The 12,049-nt window shown below is 44.5% G+C and overlaps 1 pseudogene; it reads right to left on the minus strand.

The window, feature by feature from the left end:
- Positions 1-1,149: 1,149 nt before the first annotated feature.
- LOC142357743 (5.8S ribosomal RNA) lies at positions 1,150-1,301 on the minus strand (annotated as a pseudogene).
- Positions 1,302-12,049: the final 10,748 nt, after the last annotated feature.

The following is a 12,049-nucleotide window of genomic DNA, read 5'->3' on the forward strand; positions in this document are numbered from 1 at the left end:
AACATAATACTCGTTGCAAAATAAGTGCTCGGCATCTGCAATTTTCCAAAGACGAAGTTTCGCCAGTTCAATTTTCGCTCGCCAATTATGGCTACTAATTCACACGGTACTGAGCTCAACAACATTAAATTTGTTCAGCAAGACTTTCACATGTTGATGTTTTGGCTTTCGCCTACTAGAAGCAACATAATACTCGTCTTGTTAGCTCATTCAATGAGAATAGCTTTTCCCGTTGAGAATTTTTGCCTTCAATTGGCGTTGTAGTGAGTTTGGCTACTCAGATCACCAAATACTTGTGACAATTCGAACCAGAAATGTTTTCAATTTTCACATGCTGATGTTTCGGATTCAACCTACTAGAAGCAGCATAATACTTGTATTCAACAATTTCTGTATCAAATCCCAGTTTTCTCTGGTGCATCTTTGCCAAACTATTCCAAACTGCCTGAGTCTGAATACCAATTACAGGTACTAGTAAATGCACGTTACTAAGGACTATATAGTTCTAGGTTACTGTACACAACGACGTTCACATGTTGATGTTTCAGCTGCCGCTTACTAGAAACAACATAATACTTATCGTGCATACCTTTCCATAACTTGTCCTTTTCAGATGCATTAGTTTCCCTTTGTCTTGGCTTCTACAGTCAGACTGGCTACTAGTAACAGCACAGTACTAATCACATATCGTTCTACAGTTTGCAGACAACTTTCACATGTTGATGTTTCAGCTTTCGCCTACTAGAAACAACATAATACTCGCTGTATACATTTGTAGTTCTCTATGTAACTTTCATGTGAAGAAGTTTCGCCAGTCTTTTTGACTGTCTCAAATCTGAGTCATGCTTAGGCTACTAGTTGCTTCATAGTACTTATCGCCTCGAGATCATTGAACAAAACTTGATTTTCACATGTTGCTGTTTCAGCTTCCGCTTACTAGAAACAACATAATACTAGTCTCATTAAGTTCCGTCTCTTTGCAATTTTCTTATGAAGAAAATTCGCCATCACAATGACTCCAGCAGTTCTTGATCAAGGAATGCAATCATTGATCAGAATGCTATTATTTGAATCGGTTCTGCTTTAAGTGTTCCAATTTTATTGGAAGCACCAACAATAGAACATCAATGTGTTCAATCGAGAGTTATATAACCCTGAATCGGACGCAGTCAACAGCCGAAGCCGAGACCGCCTTTTGCGTTAGAGAGGTCGGTAAACAAATCTTGCGATTCATACCGAATTAACACATATAGCTGTGCTCCTCTTCGTAAAGCGAGCCAAGTGATCCCCTGTTGAAGGATGTATTTGGACCAATCTAGTAGCATTTGGTTTCCAACAAGCTCTCCCAAGTTAGCTTACTTATTGGGCTTTTCAACCAATTCGGTTGGCTACAAGCATCATCAAAGTACTAGCCACAGTTTGATCGCAAAATTCTACGACTTTCACATGTTGATGTTTCGGCTTGCGCTTAGCCTACTATAAGCAACATAATACTAGTCATATCATAGAGCGTGATCAGCTTGTGACGTTCTCATGATGAAGTTTCACCAACAGTGTCTCACTTCGAGCTTAAATCCAGCTACTAGTAACTACACAGTACTGACTGCAACGATAACTTTTATCTATACCTTTCACATGCTGCGCTTTCGGCCAGGGCCTACTAACGTCAACATAATACTCGATATAAACTTTTGTTCATGATGCAGCTTCCCCATGCAGAAGTTTCGCCTTCAAATGCTCTCTTGGCCATATGACGTAAGAAAAGGTTACTAGTAACATCACAGTACTAGCCACAGTTTGATTGCAAAATTCTACGACTTTCACATGTTGATGTTTCGGCTTGCGCTTAGCCTACTAGAAGCAACATAATACTAGTCATATCATAGAGCGTGATCAGCTTGTGACGTTCTCATGATGAAGTTTCACCAACAGTGTCTCATTTCGAGCTTAAATGCAGCTACTAGTAACTACACAGTACTGACTGCAACGCTAACTTTTATCTATACCTTTCACATGCTGCGCTTTCGGCCAGGGCCTACTAACGTCAACATAATACTCGATATAAACTTTTGTTCATGATGCAGCTTCCCCATGCAGAAGTTTCGCCTTCAAATGCTCTCTTGGCCATATGACGTAACACAAGGTTACTAGTAACATCACAGTACTAGCCACAATTTGATCGCAAAATTCTACGACTTTCACATGTTGATGTTTCGGCTTGCGCTTAGCCTACTAGAAGCAACATAATACTAGTCATATCATGGAGCGTGATCAGCTTGTGACGTTCTCATGATGAAGTTTCACCAACAGTGTCTCATTTCGAGCTTAAATCCAGCTACTAGTAACTACACAGTACTGACTGCAACGATAACTTTTATCTATACCTTTCACATGCTGCGCTTTCGGCCAGGGCCTACTAATGTCAACATAATACTCGATATAAACTTTTGTTCATGATGCAGCTTCCCCATGCAGAAGTTTCGCCTTCAAATGCTCTCTTGGCCATATGACGTAACACAAGGTTACTAGTAACATCACAGTACTAGCCACAATTTGATCGCAAAATTCTACGACTTTCACATGTTGATGTTTCGGCTTGCGCTTAGCCTACTAGAAGCAACATAATACTAGTCATATCATAGAGCTTGATCAGCTTGTGACATTCTCATGATGAAGTTTCACCAACAGTGTCTCATTTTGAGCTTAAATCCAGCTACTAGTAACTACACAGTACTGACTGCAACAATAACTTTTATCTATACCTTTCACATGCTGCGTTTTCGGCCAAGGCCTACTAACGTCAACATAATACTCGATATAAAATTTTGATCATGATGCAGCTTTCCCATGCAGAAGTTTCGCCTTCAAATGCTCTCTTGGCCATATGACGGAACACCAGGTTACTAGTAACATCACAGTACTAGCCACAGTTTGATTGCAAAATTCTACGACTTTCACATGTTGATGTTTCGGCTTGCGCTTAGCCTACTAGAAGCAACATAATACTAGTCATATCATAGAGCGTGATCAGCTTGTGACGTTCTCATGATGAAGTTTCACCAATAGTGTTTCATTCGAATTGGTTCTGCTTTAAGCTCTCCAATTGTTTTGGATGAACCAGTTTTGCCCTTCGAAGCCACTTTTGTGAGCTTTTGTGGGTCTTTACCAAGAGGATATACCTCAAGGCCTCTTTCAATTCCTTTAAGTTCTTTCAACTCCTTTACAGTTTCTAGGTTCACATAGCTGCAAACCTTATTTCTAGTTTTAAGTCTGGCCAACTTGGGGAGAGTTGGTGCAGACCGTGACCAATTCTAGTAGGATGCCACAACAAGAATGTGATCAACTTAGCTTGTCGATGAACCTGCCCCACATTCAAACAACTCTATCGCCTTTTCCTCGTATAGTTATATGCGAGGGCCTCTCATAGAGAGCGCTGTTAGCAACCTTTTCCACATAGACGATAAAGTTGTGAGTGTTTTGCACATGGCTGTTGTCATCACCACGTGACGAGTCAACTCAGCTTGACTCTCTACACTCCGACAAGCTTTGCACATACGCCTTTAGTTCAGTATGTGTCTTTAATCTGACTCCGGTGCCTCAAGCCGGAAAAATTGTCAGATTATGATCATTATCGGTTAGTCATCCCGATGCAAGATCGTATCGTACTGTCTTTGTCTACCTCCAGATTCCGAAGAACAGGAGGAGACTCTCCCAGACCTACATATCTGGGAGAATGTTCAGAGGGCGAGAAGCTGTGGATTACTCTCCCCTAAGAACTGACTAAACTTTACCCTCGTCCAAGGTAAGTTTATTTTAGCTAGCCTTCTATGTAAAGGATCTGAGGCTAAGCTGTGTTTTTTCGAGCCTTTGGCTCGGAGCAAGTTCAGTGGGCGCCCCGAGTAGCTCAACTCTTTCCCACTGAACAGCGCAACGCTCTGTCACTCGCTGGGATTTTTGCGTGTCGGTTCTAACCACGCGACTTGTGGACCTTTTTAGGCCTTTCTCATTCACAAGTCTATAGCTGGGCTTCTATAACCCAGCTTCTGAGATCTAGATAGCTGCAGTTCTGCTAGGCTGCTTTTGCTAACTAGTCTCCCTTTAAGCAGTCCCTTGCCATGACTGCTGAACTATGTATCCACACAAGTAGTTTTTGAGCTCGATACATAATTCGAGATTGGTTGCCAAGCAATCTCTAGCGACAGAGCGTCATGCGCACTACAGACATGGCCTCTACCAGCAGCCATGCCCGAAGGAATCAATCACTGATCCTTCCGCAGGTTCCCCTACGGAAACCTTGTTACGACTTTTACTTCCTCTAGACAATTAAGCTCGATCCGCTTCATCCCGTTGCCGGAGACCGAAGTCCCAACAGTAGGAATTTGCAATTCTTGCTTAACTATCCAATCAGTAGTAGCGACGGGCGGTGTGTACAAAGGGCAGGGACGTAATCCCTATGAGTTGTTGACTCATAAGTACCAGGAATTCCTGGTTCACGTCTGCAAGTTACAACAGACGATCCCCTTGAAGCGCTGTACTTTTCTCTGATTGCCCAGTCCATTTCGGACCAAGGGCTGAGTACTCAATCTAAAAGTACACAGTGTAGCGCGCGTGCAGTCCAGAACATCTAAGGGCATCACAGACCTGTTATAGCCTCACTTCATCTGCGGTATTTAATTCCGCATAGTTCCTCTAAGAAGTGTTTGAATTCACATATAGTGAATTTCATTATTTAGATGGAGAAGATCTCGTTCGTTATCGGAATTAACCAGACAGATCACTCCACTAACTAAGAACGGCCATGCACCACCGCCCATATAATCATGAAAGATATTCAATCTGTCAATCCTTAAGATGTCTGGACCGGGTGAGTTTTCCCGTGTTGAGTCAAATTAAGCCGCAGGCTCCACTCCTGGTGGTGCCCTTCCGTCAATTCCTTTAAGTTTCGATTTTGCAACCATACTTCCCCCGGAACCAATAAACTTTGGTTTCCCGGTTAATCTCTTGCCAAGTCAAGATCGACTTTGACAAATTGTAGGTTGGTATAGTTTATGGTCAGAATTACGAGGGTATCTAATCCTCTTCAATACTCTGACTTTCGTTCTTGATTAATGAAAACATTCTTGGCAAATGCTTTCGCAGTAGTTTGTCTTGCCACGATCCAAGAATTTCACCTCTAACGTAGCAATACAAATGCCCCCGTCTGTTCCTTTCAATCATTACCGCACTCAGCCAACCGGCATCAATCGAGTAGCGGGTCATTCTCCATTATTCCATGCTTTATTATTCGATCCCAAAGGATGCTTTGAACACTCTAATTTTCTCAGGGTGAAAACACCGTTTCCACAGTTCGTCACATTTAAGTGCAAACTATTTCTTCGATGCGAAGGATGAGCGGAACGAGTCAACAGATTTAACTGAAGACCATGTTGCCGTTCTACTCAAACAGATCCAACTATGAGCTTTTTAAACGCAGCAACTATTGCATACGCTTGTAGAGGCTGGTATTACCGCGGCTGCTGGCACCAGACTTGCCCTCTACTCGTTCATCAATGGAGCTTTTAAGTCCATTCCATTCTGATTACAAACCATAAAGGTTCATATCATTATTTCTAGTCACTACCTCCTCGTGCGGAGAGTGGGTAATTTGCGTGCCTGCTGCCTTCCTTGGATGTGGTAGCCGTTTCTAAGGCTCCCTCTCCGGAATCGAACCCTGATTCCCCGTTACCCGTCACAACCATGGTAGTCCGTTACACTACCATCATAGGTTGATAGGTCAGAAATTCGGAAGTTCCGTCCCCAAGCCGAAGCTATCTGGGATCTTTCAGTTACTAGGACTCATCACGGGATGTGTCTGTACTTAGCAAATCACCCGGTGTAGTCTTGTAAAAGTCTCCGACAGTGTCGGACAATCAGCATGCATTAGCTGCAGGGTTACCGCAGTTATTCATTTAGCTTGCAAATCAACTAATAGATAGTAACTGATTTAATGAGCCATTCGCGGTTCCACTTTTTCAAGCTTCGCTTGCACATGCATGGCTTAGTCTTTCAGACAAGCATATGGCAACTGACAGGATCAATCAGTTTAATTGTACTTTGAACAATCTTTCGATTTGTTCGAATTTAGAAAGACATAGCCTTGCGGCCTCGTCAATCTTGCTTTGAGCTTTTTAAATCACGAAGAGTTTCAATGCATGCTTTGGCATGGCTACTAGTTACTACACAGTACTCTACACACTTAGAGTTACCCACGATTACACATTTCACATGCTGATGTTTCGGCTCGCGCGTACTAGAAACAGCATAATACTATGTGTACTGGTAGATAGCGCTCTGTGAGCATTTCCCATGAGCAGGTTTTGCCCTCCAAATCTCTGTTCTACTGTTACCAATACCGGCTAACAACTGTATCATACTAGGGAGAATTGACTCATGATTTAAAAACCAGATGTTCACATGTCGATGTTTCGGCTCTCGCCTACTAGAAACAACATAATACTAGTCTGTTAAAAATCTCAATCACGCCGCCTCTTCAGATACAGAAGTTTTACCTTTTATTGGTTAGAGAACAGCTTTCCAGCTGTCGACATGGTTACTAGTAACAACACCGTACTCAACACAAAAACTTTTCAACTTCACAACTTTCACATGCTGATGTTTCTGCTTTCGCATACTAGAAACAGCATAATACTTATTGTTTTGTCAAGTAATTTGTGTGTCTTTCCCATGTGAAGTTTCACCGGTCAACAATGTTTCCCTGACCAATTACGGCTACTAGTAGCTGTATAATACTAGGGAAAATGATTGAGGATTTAATATCAGATTTTCACATGTTGATGTTTCGGCTTTCGCCTACTAGAAACAACATAATACTAGTCTGCTAAGAAATCTCGCTCAAATTGCCTTTTCACATACAGAAGTTTCACCTTCTATTGGTTAGAGAACAGTTCTCAGCTGTCGACATGGTTACTAGTAACAACATCGTACTCAACACAAAAATTCTTCAACTTCACAACTTTCACATGCTGATGTTTCTGCTTTCGCGTACTAGAAACAGCATAATACTTATTGCTTTGTCAAGAAGTGTGTGTGTCTTTCCCATGCGAAAGTTTCACCGGTCAGCAATAATTGCCGTGTCCAATTAAGGTTACTCATAGCTGTATAATACTAGGGAAAATGATTGAGGATTTAATATCAGATTTTCACATGTTGATGTTTCGGCTTTCGCCTACTAGAAACAACATAATACTAGTCTGCTAATAAATCTCGCTCAAATTGCCTTTTCACATACAGAAGTTTCACCTCTTCTTGGTCACTGTACAGATGATGCTGTCTGTTCTTTATTTGGTTCTGCTTATTATAAGGAGGGGCATCACTCCTTCCTCCTTGGTTTGCATGCATTAAGCCTGCTTTGTGAAAAGCGTATCTTTCTAGCTTTTCTTCGCCTTACTCGAGTAGGACGATACAATCCAGACATTAGTCAGTCTTGGTGTAAAGTCACTGAGTATTATTCGGTTCTGCTTTATTCAGCAATATGCTGTATAATTGTTGTAATTTGCGAACATATTTGTTCTCAGTTCCGAACTACTAGCGACGACAGATTACCAGCGGTCATGAGCCATCAAGGTAGTTCTTTGGTGCATCAAGTAGAGAGGTGCCATCAAACAACACTTCCCTAATAATGCTACACACATAGAATTTGCTACAGTGCAGCTTTTTACTTTGCAAAATTTGCGCACAAATTTTGCATAGAATAAATGTTTTATCAAGATTTTTAGATCCCCTCCCTTGAGAGAACGTTACTCCTTTAAGTGAACACCCCGCGGCGTCCTGTTGTTATTGCTTATAACCATTTCGCAAGCCGGAGGCATAATGCACTACGCAAGCCGCTACTTTGGCACAGAGGCACCTAGTTTTACACCCGGGACTTCAGGTGGCCCAGTTTTACACCCAGTACAGCGGTGCCAGTTGGTAACCCGGTGGATCCTCGGAGACCAGACATGATCATAGATCAAACCCGATGTATGCTACTCCTGAACGTATAGTATCTCCACTGTGCAATGAAATTATCGTTCGTTTCGGGCCTTCCTATACGTTCAGCAGACAATCGCTAGGAATTCACCTCGTGACCCGTGGTGACCACACTGGATTTCAAGTTTATTGATTTGGACAGACCTGTCATTTATTTTGCTTTTCAGCTTCAGTTCTGCTCGATCTAGCTTGCCTAAGGCTTGATCTCGCTTTGCTCACCCCTGTAGGAGCCTCTACTAGTACCACTCGGAGTAATGGGGAATCCACCAGACCTAATCGATGAATGCCATCAAACAACAAACATCATACCCGGCTTCATCAGGCATATTTTATTACTTCCGAGAGGTACTTTAGTATCAGATCTTTCTCCATGCCTCTTATGAGGACCCGTCAGACCTTTCGGTTTATCGTTTAGCTTCAGTCCTGCTCGATCTAGCTTTCCCAAGGCTCGATCTAGCTCTATTCGCCCCACTAGAGGGCTCTCTAAGACCCCTCGGTCTTAGTGTTAGCTCCGGTACTGCTCGGTCGTGCTTGCTGAAGGCCCGACCCAGCTTTAGTTAGATTCTCGTACTTTCTCTTGGCCTCTCTAGGAGGACCAGACAGACCTCTCGGTCTATCGTTTAGCTTCAGTCCTGCTCGATCTAGCTTGCCCAAGGCTTGATCAAGCTCTATTCGCCCCGCTAGAGGGCTCTCTAAGACCCCTCGGTCTTAGTGTTATCTTCTGTAATGCCTAACCAAGCTTACTACAGGCCTTGGTCAGGTCTTTATCGGTCACCGATTAGTAACAGACCAATCATAGGGCCTTCCACCCTATCCGGGTTGAGGTCTTTAGTCCAGCCATATTTTGACAAGACACCTCTCCCTAATAATGCCCCACACATAGAATTACTGTCCATGCAGTATTTAACTTGTGTTTTTTTCTAAAATTTGATTTTCACTTTTTGGAGGTTCATTTGCTCCTCTGACACTCTTTCAGCTTCAATCTTACTCGATCTAGCTTTCCCAAGGCTCGATCTAGCTCTATTCGCCCCACTAGAGGGCTCTCTAAGACACTTCGGTCTTAGTGTTAGCTCCGGTCTTGCTCAATCGTGCTTGCTGAAGGCGCGATCAAGCTTTAGTTAGCTTCTCGTACTTCCTCTTGGCCTCTCTAGGAGGACCAGACAGACCTCTCGGTCTATCGTTTAGCTTCAGTCCTGCTCGATCTAGCTTTCCCAAGGCTCGATCTAGCTCTATTCGCCCTGCTAGAGGGCTCTCTAAGACCCCTCGGTCTTAGTGTTAGCTCCGGTACAGCTCGGTCGTGCTTGCTGAAGGCCCGATCAAGCTTTAGTTAGATTCTCGTACTTTCTCTTGGCCTCTCTAGGAGGACCAGACAGACCTCTCGGTCTATCGTTTAGCTTCAGTCCTGCTTGATCTAGCTTTCCCAAGGCTCGATCTAGCTCTATTCGCCCTGCTAGAGGGCTCTCTAAGACCCCTCGGTCTTAGTGTTAGCTCCGGTACAGCTCGGTCGTGCTTGCTGAAGGCCCGATCAAGCTTTAGTTAGCTTCTCGTACTTTCTCTTGGCCTCTCTAGGAGGACCAGACAGACCTCTCGGTCTATCGTTTAGCTTCAGTCCTGCTCGATCTAGCTTTCCCAAGGCTCGATCTAGATCTATTCGCCCTGCTAGAGGGCTCTCTAAGACCCCTCGGTCTTAGTGTTAGCTCCGGTACAGCTCGGTCGTGCTTGCTGAAGGCCTGATCAAGCTTTAGTTAGCTTCTCGTACTTTCTCTTGGCCTCTCTAGGAGGACCAGACAGACCTTTCGGTCTCTTGCTTAGCTTCAGTCCTGCTCGATCTAGCTTTCCCAAGGCTCGATCTAGCTCTATTCGCCCCGCTAGAGGGCTCTCTAAGACCCCTCGGTCTTAGTGTTAACTCCTGTAATGCCTAACCAAGCTTACTACAGGCCTTGGTCAGGTCTTTATCGGTCACCGATTAGTAACAGACCGATCATGGGGCCTTCCACCCTATCCGGGTTGAGGTCTTTAGTCCAGCCATATTTTGACAAGACACCTCCCCCTAATAATGCCCCACACATAGAAATACTGTCCATGCAGTATTTAACTTGTGTTTTTTCTAAAATTTGATTTTCACTTTTTGGAGGTTCATTTGCTCCTCTGACACTCTTTCAGCTTCAATCTTACTCGATCTAGCTTTCCCAAGGCTCGATCTAGCTCTATTCGCCCCACCAGAGGGCTCTCTAAGACACTTCGGTCTTAGTGTTAGCTCCGGTCTTGCTCAATCGTGCTTGCTGAAGGCGCGATCAAGCTTTAGTTAGCTTCTCGTACTTTCTCTTGGCCTCTCTAGGAGGACCAGACAGACCTCTCGGTCTATCGTTTAGCTTCAGTCCTGCTCGATCTAGCTTTCCCAAGGCTCGATCTAGCTCTATTCGCCCCGCTAGAGGGCTCTCTAAGACCCCTCGGTCTTAGTGTTAGCTCCGGTACAGCTCGGTCGTGCTTGCTGAAGGCCCGATCAAGCTTTAGTTGGCTTCTCGTACTTTCTCTTGGCCTCTCTAGGAGGACCAGACAGACCTCTCGGTCTCTTGCTTAGCTTCAGTCCTGCTCGATCTAGCTTGCCCAAGGCTTGATCAAGCTCTATTCGCCCCGCTAGAGGGCTCTCTAAGACCCCTCGGTCTTAGTGTTAGCTCCGGTACAGCTCGGTCGTGCTTGCTGAAGGCCCGATCAAGCTTTAGTTAGCTTCTCGTTTTTTCTCTTGGCCTCTCTAGGAGGACCAGACAGACCTCTCGGTCTATCGTTTAGCTTCAGTCCTGCTCGATCTAGCTTTCCCAAGGCTCGATCTAGCTCTATTCGCCCCGCTAGAGGGCTCTCTAAGACCCCTCGGTCTTAGTGTTAGCTCCGGTACAGCTCGGTCGTGCTTGCTGAAGGCCCGATCAAGCTTTAGTTGGCTTCTCGTACTTTCTCTTGGCCTCTCTAGGAGGACCAGACAGACCTCTCGGTCTATCCTTTAGCTTCAGTCCTGCTCGATCTAGCTTTCCCAAGGCTCGATCTAGCTCTATTCGCCCCGCTAGAGGGCTCTCTAAGACCCCTCGGTCTTAGTGTTATCTCCTGTAATGCCTAACCAAGCTTACTACAGGCCTTGGTCAGGTCTTTATCGGTCACCGATTAGTAACAGACCGATCATAGGGCCTTCCACCCTATCTGGGTTGAGGTCTTTAGTCCAGCCATATTTTGACAAGACACCTCCCCCTAATAATGCCCCACACATAGAATTACTGTTTATGCAGCTTTTCACTTGTGAAATTTTTAATTTTCGCAATTATTATAGAATAAGTGTTTGCGCAGCTTTTCATAGGTCGAGCTCTAGCTAGCTAGCTCAAGCTAGCTAGCTAGCTCAAGCTCAAGCTATCTAGCTCAAGCTCAAGCCAGCTAGCTCAAGCTCAAGCTAGCTAGCTAGCTCAAGCTCAAGCTAGCTAGCTAGCTCAAGCTCAAGCTAGCTAGCTCAAGCTCAAGCTAGCTAGCTCAAGCTCAAGCTAGCTAGCTAGCTCAAGCTCAAGCTCAAGCTAGCTAGCTCAAGCTCAAGCTCAAGCTAGCTAGCTCAAGCTCAAGCTCAAGCTCAAGCTAGCTAGCTAGCTCAAGCTAGCTAGCTAGCTCAAGCTCAAGCTAGCTAGCTAGCTCAAGTTCAAGCTAGCTAGCTAGCTCAAGCTCAAGCTAGCTAGCTAGCTCAAGCTCAAGCTAGCTAGCTCAAGCTCAAGCTAGCTAGCTCAAGCTCAAGCTAGCTAGCTAGCTCAAGCTCAAGCTCAAGCTAGCTAGCTCAAGCTCAAGCTCAAGCTAGCTAGCTAGCTCAAGCTCAAGCTAGCTAGCTAGCTCAAGCTCAAGCTCAAGCTAGCTAGCTAGCTCAAGTTCAAGCTAGCTAGCTAGCTCAAGCTCAAGCTAGCTAGCTCAAGCTCAAGCTAGCTAGCTCAAGCTCAAGCCAGCTAGCTCAAGCTCAAGCTCAAGCTAGCTAGCTAGCTCAAGCACAAGCTAGCTAGCT

This window comes from Convolutriloba macropyga, unplaced genomic scaffold, assembly GCF_964194025.1.
Source record: "Convolutriloba macropyga unplaced genomic scaffold, txConMacr16.3 SCAFFOLD_1405, whole genome shotgun sequence".
Lineage (NCBI taxonomy): Eukaryota > Metazoa > Xenacoelomorpha > Acoela > Convolutidae > Convolutriloba > Convolutriloba macropyga.